The sequence below is a fragment of the Calliphora vicina genome, chromosome 4 (genome assembly GCF_958450345.1).
Source record: "Calliphora vicina chromosome 4, idCalVici1.1, whole genome shotgun sequence".
Taxonomy (NCBI): domain Eukaryota; kingdom Metazoa; phylum Arthropoda; class Insecta; order Diptera; family Calliphoridae; genus Calliphora; species Calliphora vicina.
This window is the reverse complement of record NC_088783.1, coordinates 774,247-786,903: the sequence shown is the minus strand read 5'-3', so window position 1 is coordinate 786,903 and position 12,657 is coordinate 774,247. Positions and strand designations below refer to the sequence as shown.

Genomic DNA, 12,657 nt, shown 5'->3' with positions numbered 1-12,657 from the left:
CCGATACATAGTATTTTAATTTGTAAATGAGTTGCGTTTTATTTAAATCATCTTTAATGGATGCGGTTAAAGTTGGCGGCTGACCAAGCTTACCAGAAGCTCCTCAATATATTCTTCGCTTCGTAGGAGACATTGAATGACTGATGCGAAAAAAATGTATATTTGTTGTTTCTAATAGCTCAGATAGCGTTCTTCAAATCATTCGCTGCCCATTTTCATATTTCACATTTCTTTGGCATATTATTTGCTTGAAATTCTTTAGCTATACCACATTAGCCGACCACGTGGTTTAATGAAATTATTATAAAAAAATTAAACATATACACTAAATATACTATATTGTTACATATGTTCTTCAATAGCAAAATATTCCCATTTGACTTTAAAATTAAATTAATGAAGTTTAAATTTAAAACACCTGATTGTAGAAAAAAATTTATTTTTAACAGATCACAAAAAAAAGTCTACCATAAGATAATGCTGATTTTTTACAACTGACTATTTCCATGACCTGCAAAAATGAAGTAACTCACCCAATGTGAATGTTCTGAGATCATACAACTTTTAAGCTTGTTACCGCTACTCCTATGCTCTTAGTTTTAGAGAAAAGCAGCTATACCACATTACCCGAACTTACTCTAATTTAAAAAAATATATAAATTTTTTCACTTTAGAAAGTCTGGAATTTCAAGGGTATTGGATAACACCGTAATCATCTGGGCGTGACAGTTGGATGATGGAACAGTTAAGAAGAACTTTCTTTTAAACAAAATAATCTCTGATGTTTCTTTTTATGAAATGATTAATTTTGTGTACACATATCATAATATATTAATTAGAATTGATGGTCAAATCATATTCCAAAAAAGTAAAAATTTCGAATTTACATCTGATTGATTAAGATCCATATAAATTTTTTTAGAAAAAATATGTTCTACTTTGCACATCTTATCAATAATAGGTCTATTTACTTCCAAAAAAGTCCACTGCTCTGTCTTTCTATGCCACTTGATGTAAAATATTACAAATTCTTCCCGATGAAAATATATAAAATATGGAAAATATTACAAATGTTTTTTCAAGGTAGTTCTTTTTTTCTTTTTTTTTGTAACATTTTGAGATAACTAAAAGCCAGATTTCCAAATGGGGTTTTAAAGTACTAAGGCGAAAAACATCACGTAATTCAAAAGAAGTCCTAAAACACTCATAGTTCATGTACTTTTTCTTTGCCAGCGTCAAATTTTTGTTGCAATTTCATTCCGCATACGTTAGTATCAGTTCTTCAATAAAATTTTTTTATAAATATTATAGTAGTAGGGCGTGAAGATAAATATGCCGAATTAAATACTATATATTTTTAATTTATTTTTTGGATAAAGTTTCAAGTTCAGAGAGTATTAGAGGCATGCGTAACCACTATTTGAGAAGGAAATGTATATAATGGATATGACTATCACATGCTGTTTATGAAATTCCAGAATTGAATTTCTGAGAATTTTAACAAGTTTTGAAAATTGATGTTGAGAATTTTGGAGTTCTATGATGGATTTTGGCCAATGTGGACTAAGGGGGCAACATCTAAATATATGGAAAATGTATGTAATGGATATAGCTACGTTCATTAGTTGGATATTATATAATTTAAATAGCACACTTTTTTATGAAATAATGCAAAATTAAAGTAAAAATACCGAAGGTTTATATTCAAATAGTGCTATGCGACATTTTCTCGAAAATGAGTTTTTTATAACAACGTATTCCCTGACTAATTTGTCATTCGTCATTTTAATTTTAAAAAAAATATACTATATTTCCAATGGTTTTTTCATAAAATTTGTATTGTGCTATCTAACACACAATTTATTTTGTTAGTAAAAAAGTGCAATATGCATATGAAATATTCGTGTATATAATAAAACATTAAAAGTATTTTTTATAAAATATTATATATGGGCAATTCCACGAGAATCGCTACCACGACTGAAAACACAAAAACCCTTGAAACTTTTTTTCAAGATGATTTGAATAGAAGAAAATAATAAAATGTTACTATGTGAAAGTATTTAGATCATATTACAAAATTTTAAAGACTAAAATAATAGTTTAAACTGAGTATATTTAATTTTTTAATGTTTTATTTATGTTTTAAGCAAAAATTGCGGCGAAAACTACGCTCCCAATTAGCTTGTAGTATGAAATGAATTTGACTATGATTGTTTTTTTGCTATTGTGAAATTGTTTATTGAAACCGAATGTTTATTTTCTATTCACTTTTTTTAGTTTTTGTATACATATATTTACAGAATTTATGTATATTGTTTTATTATAAGAGAAAAATCTGTCACGTACGATATTAAATTTTATTTATTATAAAATCATCCAAAGATTGTTTTTATTTAAATATGACGGATTCAAAGGAAAAATATTTCGTTTAGTGTAAGAAATTAAAAGAAAACATAACGCCTCTCACGATTCTAATATTTTCGCATATTTCTAGATGTACCTCAAAATGTGTTCCGTTTTATGTCACGTACGATATACCCTTATTTCGCTCAATATTTTGGACAACAATATTTCGAAGGTACTTTTTATTATTTTTAAATAGAGTACCCTCTGAATGGAACATAAAGTCCAAATTATTTTTCAGATACTCTTATTTTTGCAAAATCTATTCCACTCTATAGGCGTACAAATGTCACGTACGATGATATGGAATTGCCATATGCGTTGTAATTTTTGATCAACCAACAAAATGAATTCCCTACAGCGTATTGCAATTGATTATATTTCATTTAAAGAAGATGAGGACGATCTTATAGCAGGTTTGTTGTTCAAAATTCGTCACAGTTATAATATTAAATAAAAATGTATTATAGATTCCGAGGATAAACAACATTATTAACCATAATATATTAAATATTGTTTTGTTAAAGAAAGAGCTAATTATTTTATTAAAAACTAATGTTATAGGGCCCATACACAACACCATCATGAATGTGCAATCAAGTGATTGTGCCAGCTGATTGTGGTGTGATTGTTCCAGCTGCTGGTGCTTTATCAAAAATAGTTTGATAATTTTTTAGGATAATAATAGCAATAATAAGTGCATTACAAATTTTATCGTTACAATCTTTACATGTTACATTTACATTACAATCTTTTCCACACAATTTTTGGTAAAAAATTTATTTTGTACCAGAATGCTGGTGTAGTGTGTGCGTCCAGCTTAATTGCATAATCACTTGATGGCACATCAATGATGGTGTTATGTATGAGCCATATTACTTACATAAAAACCTCAAAGTTTACATTAAAACTCATTTTTATTTTTGTTCAAATAAAAAAACGAAAAAACTTCAACTTGTAAAAACTGTTATCTCATATATAAGCGCGAATATCAGGAATTAATAAAAACTTAACATATGTAGGATTAAATAAACTTTAGTTATTACTCTTAGGAACGTTTTCTCAATATTTCGACAAACTGCCTGTTACTAAATGTCGACATAAATTTATTTGGCCGATAAACTGTCCGTTAACAATTTTGGTTTCCTCAATATGCCGACAAAAAACGTTATTTTCAGTTGGCAATACCTCTCAAAATAGATGTGAAAGTTGGGAACCCTGCCTTCGAGTGACAACATGTTTACTAGGGTTCTATAAGTCTATTGTTCGATTGTTCGAACAATCGACTATTTCCTGAAAAAAGTCGAAATCGACTTTTTGGTCGGAAAAAAGTCGAACAATCGATTATGTTATCTCAAAATTCGATAAAAGTCGAAAATAGTCGAATAGTCGATAAAAGTCGACTTTTTAGATTGTTAAATATATTGCACTTGCATTTTTTGTAGTGTATGCTAATATATGTAAATAATAAATAAATGTTTATAAAATAAAGCTTTTTTTTACACAAAATTCTATTATCGCCTTGATAAATTTAATTTTTATTGCTAAACATTACAAAAGGCGCATCAATTAATGTAGAAACCATGTATTTTTTACAAGAAATGGTAAAAAGTTGAAAAAAGTCGATTAACTAAAAAGTCGAAAGTTCGAAAGGTCGACTTTTCATAAACTACCAAAAGTCGAAGTTCGAAAAGTCGACTTTTTAAAAAACGGAAAAAGTCGAAAGTTCGAAAAGTCGACTTTTTGTTTGAGCTATAGAGCCCTAATGTTTACATAAATCATCTGTTTAATGTGGCCATCGAGAGCCGGAATCTTTTGAAAAATTCATCATCCTGCATGTCTGCCAGGTAGTTAGGCCTGGCATGATAAACTCTTTCAGCATTCACTCCATCAAATCAATGTTAATTCATCTATTAAACTTTTTTTTTATAAAATCTATTTAATTTGGGTTACAAAAACACACAAAAACACTGATTGAATTTATCTGTACGATAAATATATAAATAATTGACAGATGAGGTCGGGTTAGCTTAGCGATAGAATAGAAGCAAATGAGACATTGAGAAAACCAAATTTCAGTTTGGTTGGGAAAAAAAATAATCACCTAATGAGAAAACGGCCCTTAGAGTTTACGAAAAAAACAGTTTTTTCGCTCTCCTGTAAATGTTGATATTTGAATATAAACCCTCGATATATTTTATTAATAACAGAATTAAAATCACAAATTATTACAAACTAGTTGACCGCCCCCGTGCTTCGCCCGGTAGCATTTACTAATGTTAGTTCAAGTTTCTCCAACACTGCATGTTCTTATTTATTTGCAAATAAAATATCTAAATTTGTACTGCATACTTTAGGGGCTTTTTGATTACAGTTGACTGGACGTAAAAAAGCCGGTTTTAGTCATAATTTTTTAATTTGTTTTTTTTTACAAACCATCTCCTGAAAATTTTGAATCGAATAAAAAATAAATCAGCCAAATCGCTCCAGCCGTTCTCACGTGATGACATTACATACATGGACCATTTAATTTTTATATACAGTATTGGCCATAACTAAAGCACCCCCCCCTCAGTGCATTTTTTTCATATGGTATTTTTTTTGTATAAAAACAAAGTTTTTAATATCTATTATGTATTATTTTCATTTGTTAATATGTTTATTATTGATAAACAAATACTTCCAAAGTTAACCTTTCCATAAGAGGTAACTTAAAATCAAAAAATGAAACGGACAAAACTAAAGCACCCCTTCAAGGATATACTATAAAAAAAAATGTTAATTAATTTTTTGTTGCAAATCCTTTGTTTTTATGGCACAAGAACATCTCTTAGCATAGAATATCTTATGTTTTTATGACGTGTTTCGATATTCCTTCCCAGGCTATTTTAACGGCATGAAATAAATCGTGAAAATTGCCGATCCTTATTTCCGCAATTTTCACGATTTATTTTCATATTAACAATGTGTCACAAGTTCTCAATAGGATTAAGATCGGGAGATTGACTAGGCCAATGAAGAACTTGAATCTTATTGCTCTGAAGCCAAGTCTTACAAACTTTGGAGGTGTGCTTAGGATCGTTATCCTGTTGGAAACTCCATATAAGTGCCATCTCTTCACTGGCATAAGGCAACATTACATCTTTCAATACATCAAGGTACATGAAGCGATTCATACTCCCATAAATTTTATGATTTGGCCCAAATCCTTGACCAGAAAAGCATCACCAGACCATTACATTGCCTCCTACATGCTTAATTGTTCCTTTGCAATACTTAGGATTCAATCTTTCTCCTTTTGGTCTGCGTACACGCCTTATTCCAGCGGAACTTTTTAAGTTGTATTTGGATTCGTCAGGAAACAGTACTGTCTTCAATTTTAGGACACTCCAGTCAATGTTGGCTTTGGTAAACTTCAGTGTAGCTTTCTTGTTCTTAGCTGATGGAAATGGTTTTTTTGCTGGTCGTCAGCTGAATAAACGGGCTTATACTACTCTTCTACCGATTGTTCTTTCGCTAACGCATAATCTTAAACTTGTTCTCACTTGACTAGCGGATGCTCTACAATCTTTTTGTATTTTTCATTTGATCAAGGAAACGTCATATCGTGTGGTTTGATGCGAACGACCTGCAGAATGCACCCGTGATATGCGGCCAGTCTAAAAAAATGTTGAAACGAGCCTGAAAATAACTGATCTGTTAATTGAATATTTTTTACTCAATTCATGTAGTGATAAGCCCGTCTTCCAGTCTTCAATAACTTTAATTTTAAATTCACTGGAGTACTTGTTCCTTATCATTGTGATTCCCGATAACTCACATTGCAAATATGCAGTACCGAGTCAAATTTTTAAACATCTCATAAGAGGGTGCTATTGTTTTGTCCGTTGCGTTTTACTCAATTCATGTAGTGATAAGCCCGTCTTCCAGTCTTCAATAACTTTAATTTTAAATTCACTGGAGTACTTGTTCCTTATCATTGTTTTTTTAACAATAAACTGTATAAAACTTAAATTTTACACACTACGCCTTCCATTATTTTTATCTTTTGAAATTTTTAAATGCATTCATTGTGATTCCCGATAACTCACATTGCAAATATGCAAGAGGGTGCTATTGGTTTGTCCGTTGCGTTTTGAGTTTTTTTATGATTTATCATTTTAAATTAATTTTTAATAAAATTATCTTTTACTAAATGAATATTAAATGAACATTAACAATATTAGTTAATAAAATATATACAAAATACATCACAAAAAAGCCGTTTTTATCAAAAAAAATTATGATTTGAAAAAATTCATTGAGGGGGTGCTTTAGTTATGGCCAATACTGTATATAGAAGATATGAAACAAATGACAGTTCTCAAAAGAGTAATACCGAACCGTATGATTATTTTGACGTTTTACATTGTAAAATTTACAACAACTTTTCAATGGTTGTGGTTTGCAGAGCGAGAGAAAATATGCAATTTGTAACAGACAACGAGTGGTATATATTAAAATATTTATTGAACAAAACATATTGACTTAATATATCTCTATTTGTTTGGCATTTTACAGGATATAGAAAAATCTTAATAAAACAAAAAACAGGTGAGAAGATAAATTTTTGTACTTTAAATAGGTCTTTAAATAGGTTTTTGTACTTTTAAAAACAGGTGAGAAGATAAATTTTTGTACTTTTAAATATGTGGCCATATTAGCCCGATAAAAGCTAATATGGCCACACTGATAGCATGTGAAGTTACAAAAAGTAATAAATTGTTGATATAAAAATAATCACCCTTATCGTGGTTGTCGTAAGCGTCTTATGCCTACAACAGTTTCGTACTAGATTAAAGATATAATGCAAACTGTTTCTTTAATCTAGTACGAAACTGTCGTAGGCGTAAGACGTTGACGCCAACCACGATAAGGGTGAATCTAATCTGTTATTGAAGCAAAACGTATTGAAATGGAAATTTTCAATTACTGGCAGATACTCGATGTCAAAAGATGTTTGAATTTGAATGAAAAACCCAAAATTTTGAATATTCAGAAAATTAATGCATTAAATCGCATCTTTATAAATATGCATTATTTACACCAGAATGTGTGAATAAGAAAGATAATTAATAATCCGATTTTTTTAAATCGATTTTTATTCATTTATTTAGATTTTTAATAATTACTAGCCATTTTCAATTCCCAATCTAGATGTTTTCTGAGCTGAATAGTTGGCAACCTAGATAGGGAATAAAGAACAGAGCTGTAAATGAATCACTCATTTTTGAATTAATTCACGAATCATTCACACAAAAAAATGAATTGAATGAAATTTGAGTTAATTCAAATGAATTTGGTAAAAATGAATTGCAATTCGTTTCTAATTCAAATGAATTGAATTGATTTTGAATTAATTCAAATGAATTTGGTAAAAATGAATTGCAATTCGTTTCCAATTCAAATGAATTGAATTGATGTTGAATTAATTCAATTCATTTACAATTCATTTGAATTGAATTGATTTTGAATTAATTCAAATGAACTAGAAAAAAAATTAGCAATTCATTTCCAACTCCGACGCGAAATTCGCAGCATATTTAGCAGATTGTTCAAATTCATCAAGTATGCAGTAATTAACCGACGGTTAAAAAGTCTTTCTTTAAATATAATGCGCCGTTACCATCGTCAGCTGGCGTTGAAAGATTATTTTCGTACGCCTCTATTCTAAACATCCCTAAACGTGGATCTCTTTCAGATGATAATTTTGAAAAGCTATTATTGTTTAAGGTGAATGATGCATTCTAATTAAATATAATTAGCCTTATTTATGAAACTCAATTGTGTTAGTTCAAAACATTGTTCATACATTGTTATTTTTCCTGATTTTTGATTATTTTTGGAAGATAGTTTTGTTTTTTTGAAATAAATATAATATAAATATTAGCAAAAAGTTTGTCGTTGGGTGGTCGTGGGTCACAAAATTTGAAAAATTATTAATTGCTTCTTGAATATTAAATATCTTTTGTCGTTCAGCGTATTTAAAAATAAAAATCAGTTCTTCTTGAAGAAATAAACCACAAACACCATGTTTTCATTGTTCATGCGCGTATACAGGACAAGGCTTTTAATTTTTTGTACTGGATATTTTCATTTTGGTAGGAGAAATCTTTCATTCCCCCTAGAGATCTGCTCTCGAATCTTATTGACTGCAACTCATTTTTGAGTCATTCATTTGAATTGCTAATTCTTTTTTCTAATTCATTTGAATTAATTCAAAATCAATTCAATTCAAATGAATTGTAAATGAATTGCAACTCATTTTTACAAATTCATTTGAATTAGAAATGAATTGAAATTCATTTCTGCCTAATTCGTTTGAATTGATTCAAATTTCATTCAATTCATTTTTTCAATTCAATGAATTAATTCAAAATTTAGCTAATTCATAATGAATTAAAATCAAAAAAGAATGATTCATTTACAGCTCTGATAAAGAAGAATAAATAAAGAGAGTACAAAGTTATTCTCTCTCGTTTGTAATTAAAATAAGAGATATTCAGTATTGCCAGATTTACTGATAGTTATAGAAATTTTGCCGGCATTTTTCATACAAATTGTCGAAAATTCCAATGAGTTTATGTGTTATATAAATGTCCTGAAATATTCGAACGAATAGGCATATTTAGGAAAACGTTCGGTAAGTAATAATGGTGGTATGAAGAATAGTTTAAAATTACACATACCCCCATTTCATCAATCTCTGGCTATTTTTTATCGTGACGATATACAGACAGTTCTCATACAATAAAATATTAATTGGATAATTGAGAAAATGGGGAATAGTCTATATTTATAAGAGTATCTCTCAAGGCGAATTTATACAAGGTGGTGGTAGTTCTACAAAAACAACAAATGGTCTTAACAAATGTCAAAAAACAGAAATTAAAAATTAAACAAATATGTATTAAAACTAAATATAGTGTAGATAATTGAATAGTGAGGGATTTACTTATTTATGCAAAATATAAATATTTTGTTAATTAGCTTAGAATATATAGATATTGAAGTATAAAAACAAGCTTTGACAGGTGTTAGAACCAAACAAGCGAAAAAAGAGTAATCAGCTGATTGACTGACTCCAACTTGTATAAATTCGCCTTGGTATCTCTGGTACCACATTTTTTATGCAGAAATTGAAAGGCAGACATTTTTCTCATTCTCTTTTGAACTAACCTAAACCTGTTTAATACACACTCTACCTCTAGAACTCCTCGACGACAAACTTCGTCTTAAGAATTACTTGCTTAAAAAATTGTATGACATTTTTAATTACAATTATTTTAAGCCTTATAGAAATAGATATGTATATTATTTCTTTTATCAATTTAGGATATATTTTTATATAGATATAGTTTTTGATTGAGTTCTTTTTTTGAATTCCCTGCGATCAGAAATGACAACTTTATTTATGAAATTAATACGGACTTTTATTATTATTGATTGAACAATGTTTTTTGGTTCTCCTGTAAAAGAAATAAAAGCGTAGTTATGTACGTCCGTTTGTATTTAAGGCGATGATATATGCTTTTCTGAATAGCAATTTGTGTTTTTTTCAACATTCATTTGGATTTCTTGATTTCAATTTGTACCTATGTTCTCAATATTAAATCGATTATCACAATTTCAACTTGAAATGGTTTAGTTAACTACATACTATCCAATGCTTTGTTTACATTATTTGTTTAAAATTTCCAAATCTACTACAAACTAGCAAGCAAACGAACATGCCCAAAAATATACAAGTATTATTAATAACGTACATATTTAAATTGCATAGTACATAAATATGTAATTAGATTAGACTGTGGAATGTTTTAAATAAAAGTCTCAATTTCCGATTTTTCATCAAAAATATCTGGCAGCCCTGGACGGAATACAAGAATATAGTCATTTATTTCTCCAAATTCTTACTTTTATTTATAACTACATACACCATTCAGAATATTATATGAAAGTATAAAAAATAAACACAACTTATTTACTTTTTTCTAAAAATACGTTTGTTTTATTAAATGGAATAATTTTTTTAACACTTGTGCTTTTGCGAGGAGAACATACATAATACATACATAGTATGTATATGTACCTATATATAACCTCACTTTTCTTTATTAAAAGCCGGAATACTTTATATTTTCATTACTTTATTATCCCTTTATTTTAGAATATACAATTTATATTGAACATGGGTTTTTTTTTTTTTTTGTAATTGTATAATTTTATTTTGTCATTCCCAATAAGGGAAAAATCAATGAATGGGCACCATGAAACGTAATAATACGAAAAGTACACAACAACAGAACACGAAACTAACTACCAACCAACCACTGTTTTCTACAAAATTTTAAACCACGAAAGCAATAACAAAAATACTCCCTTTTATATTAACTAAAATTGTTTTTCTTTAGCAATCAATATACATATGAAATAAACACAGTATTTCTCTATTTTTTCGTCCACCTATAAAAGATAAATTGGAAATATGTATATAATATATTTTTATCTTTTCACTAAATTTATTGTATTTCTTTATTTTTTATTATTATTGGTCGTTTTTCTTTAATTTTTTTTAACTTTCTCCTTTGAGTACAATACACACACACACACAAACATGCAAACTTAAACTTCTCTTTATTACTAAAGGAAAAAACACTCTCTCACACATATGAAATTGATGAAAAAAATCATGCAATTTATTTTTTCTTATAAGCCATTTTTTCTTGCCAATCTTTCCAGTTTTTTTCATAAATTTTTTCTGTTTTATCGAATTGATAATCACCTTTAATATCTGGTTTATATTTGCACAATCAATTTTAACTAAATTTGGTTTTTCTTCTCATATGCTACTACTACTGATATTTTTTTTTGTTTGCTAAAACATAACTAGATAAATGTTATTCATTCGGTACTTCTCGCGTATATTATCGAAAAAGAACAGACCACGAACGGCACTCACGAATGACTAAATTCTTATTAGACTACCACCTTTTGTGTATTGGTTTTAATATAACCTCTATTTGTGTTACCAGATTCGTATTATGCAATACCAGTCCTAAATCTGTAAACTAAAATCTCCCAAGAATTTACCTTTATTTTACCGTTATACAACAAAGCCCAGCCGTTAAATAATTAACACAAATTACTAGATTTAGTTTTCATATGCTATTATGAAAAATGGACATAAATCAAGATCGTCGAAACTGCTTGCATTTTAATTATTTTTTGGCATTTTTTACAATACTCGATTTGTGGTGCCATAACCATAAACAGCAGTTTTTGATGTTTTCATTTGTTTATTTTGAATTATGAAAAGAAACAAAAGAAAAATATAAATTAAAACTCACCAAACAATTCAGCAACTATGAAAAATAAAAGTCAAATGATAAAAATACTTTAATTTATCAATCAGCTGTTTATGGTTATGGCAGAAAACCAAAATTCAGTTGATATCTACGGTTATGGCTATGGCGTTATGGTATGTCACCAATAATCAAATACAGTGTTGCCCATAAGATTGGTTCGAACAGCTGTTTTATATGGTTATGGCTGTGGTACGTCTAATTGAACCTTAAGCCCAAAGTAAATTAATAAAGTAGACTCAGTAGAACAGCTGACTATTTTTTTTATTCAGTCTGAACTGTCAATTCACTTGTGGTTGTTGTGGCGAAAAATACAACAAGCCCAAAAGCAAAAACAACAACAGGCAACTTTGACAGCTCAGACCTTAAACCAACAACAAAATTGCTTGTGGTTTTTGTAAATGTTGTATTTGTTGTAGTACTGTCGCTACTTTATTAATTTACTTTGCTTAAGCCTAGTACTCTGTTCATATTTGCGAAAAATTATGGTTTTTTCATGCGAAAAATTTTATATGCTGTTTGACAGCTAGCTGTTAGTTTTAATTTCGTGCGAAAGAAGTGCTGCATATGTTATTTCGTGTGGAAAAATAAGGTTTCCAGATGTGTTACAATGACGAGCCTGTTGTTAATCAGACCAGACATACTTTACGACTGCAAATTGTACAAAAAAATCAGCTGTTTTCTTGATTGTAAATTGAAACACCAACTTGAAAGAGAAATTGAAAGCAAGTTCGTTTCAATTTTTAAAAGTGTGAGGTAGAAGTAAAAAAGTGTAACCCACATTTTCTCAATCTCTGGTTATCGTTTTTCGTAACGATATTCTATATTTTATTCTTTTGTTAATAAT

General features: G+C 28.9%; 1 protein-coding gene across 1 annotated transcript in view; it reads right to left on the bottom strand.

Moving 5' to 3' along the window:
- The window catches only part of rg (rugose), a 361,631-nt gene extending 350,203 nt beyond the window's left edge, over positions 1-11,428 (bottom strand). Inside the window, exon 1 of the mRNA XM_065507267.1 lies at positions 11,231-11,428. The gene's annotated coding sequence lies outside the window, so the exon portion shown is untranslated. The remainder of the gene's footprint in view (positions 1-11,230) is intronic.
- Positions 11,429-12,657: the final 1,229 nt, after the last annotated feature.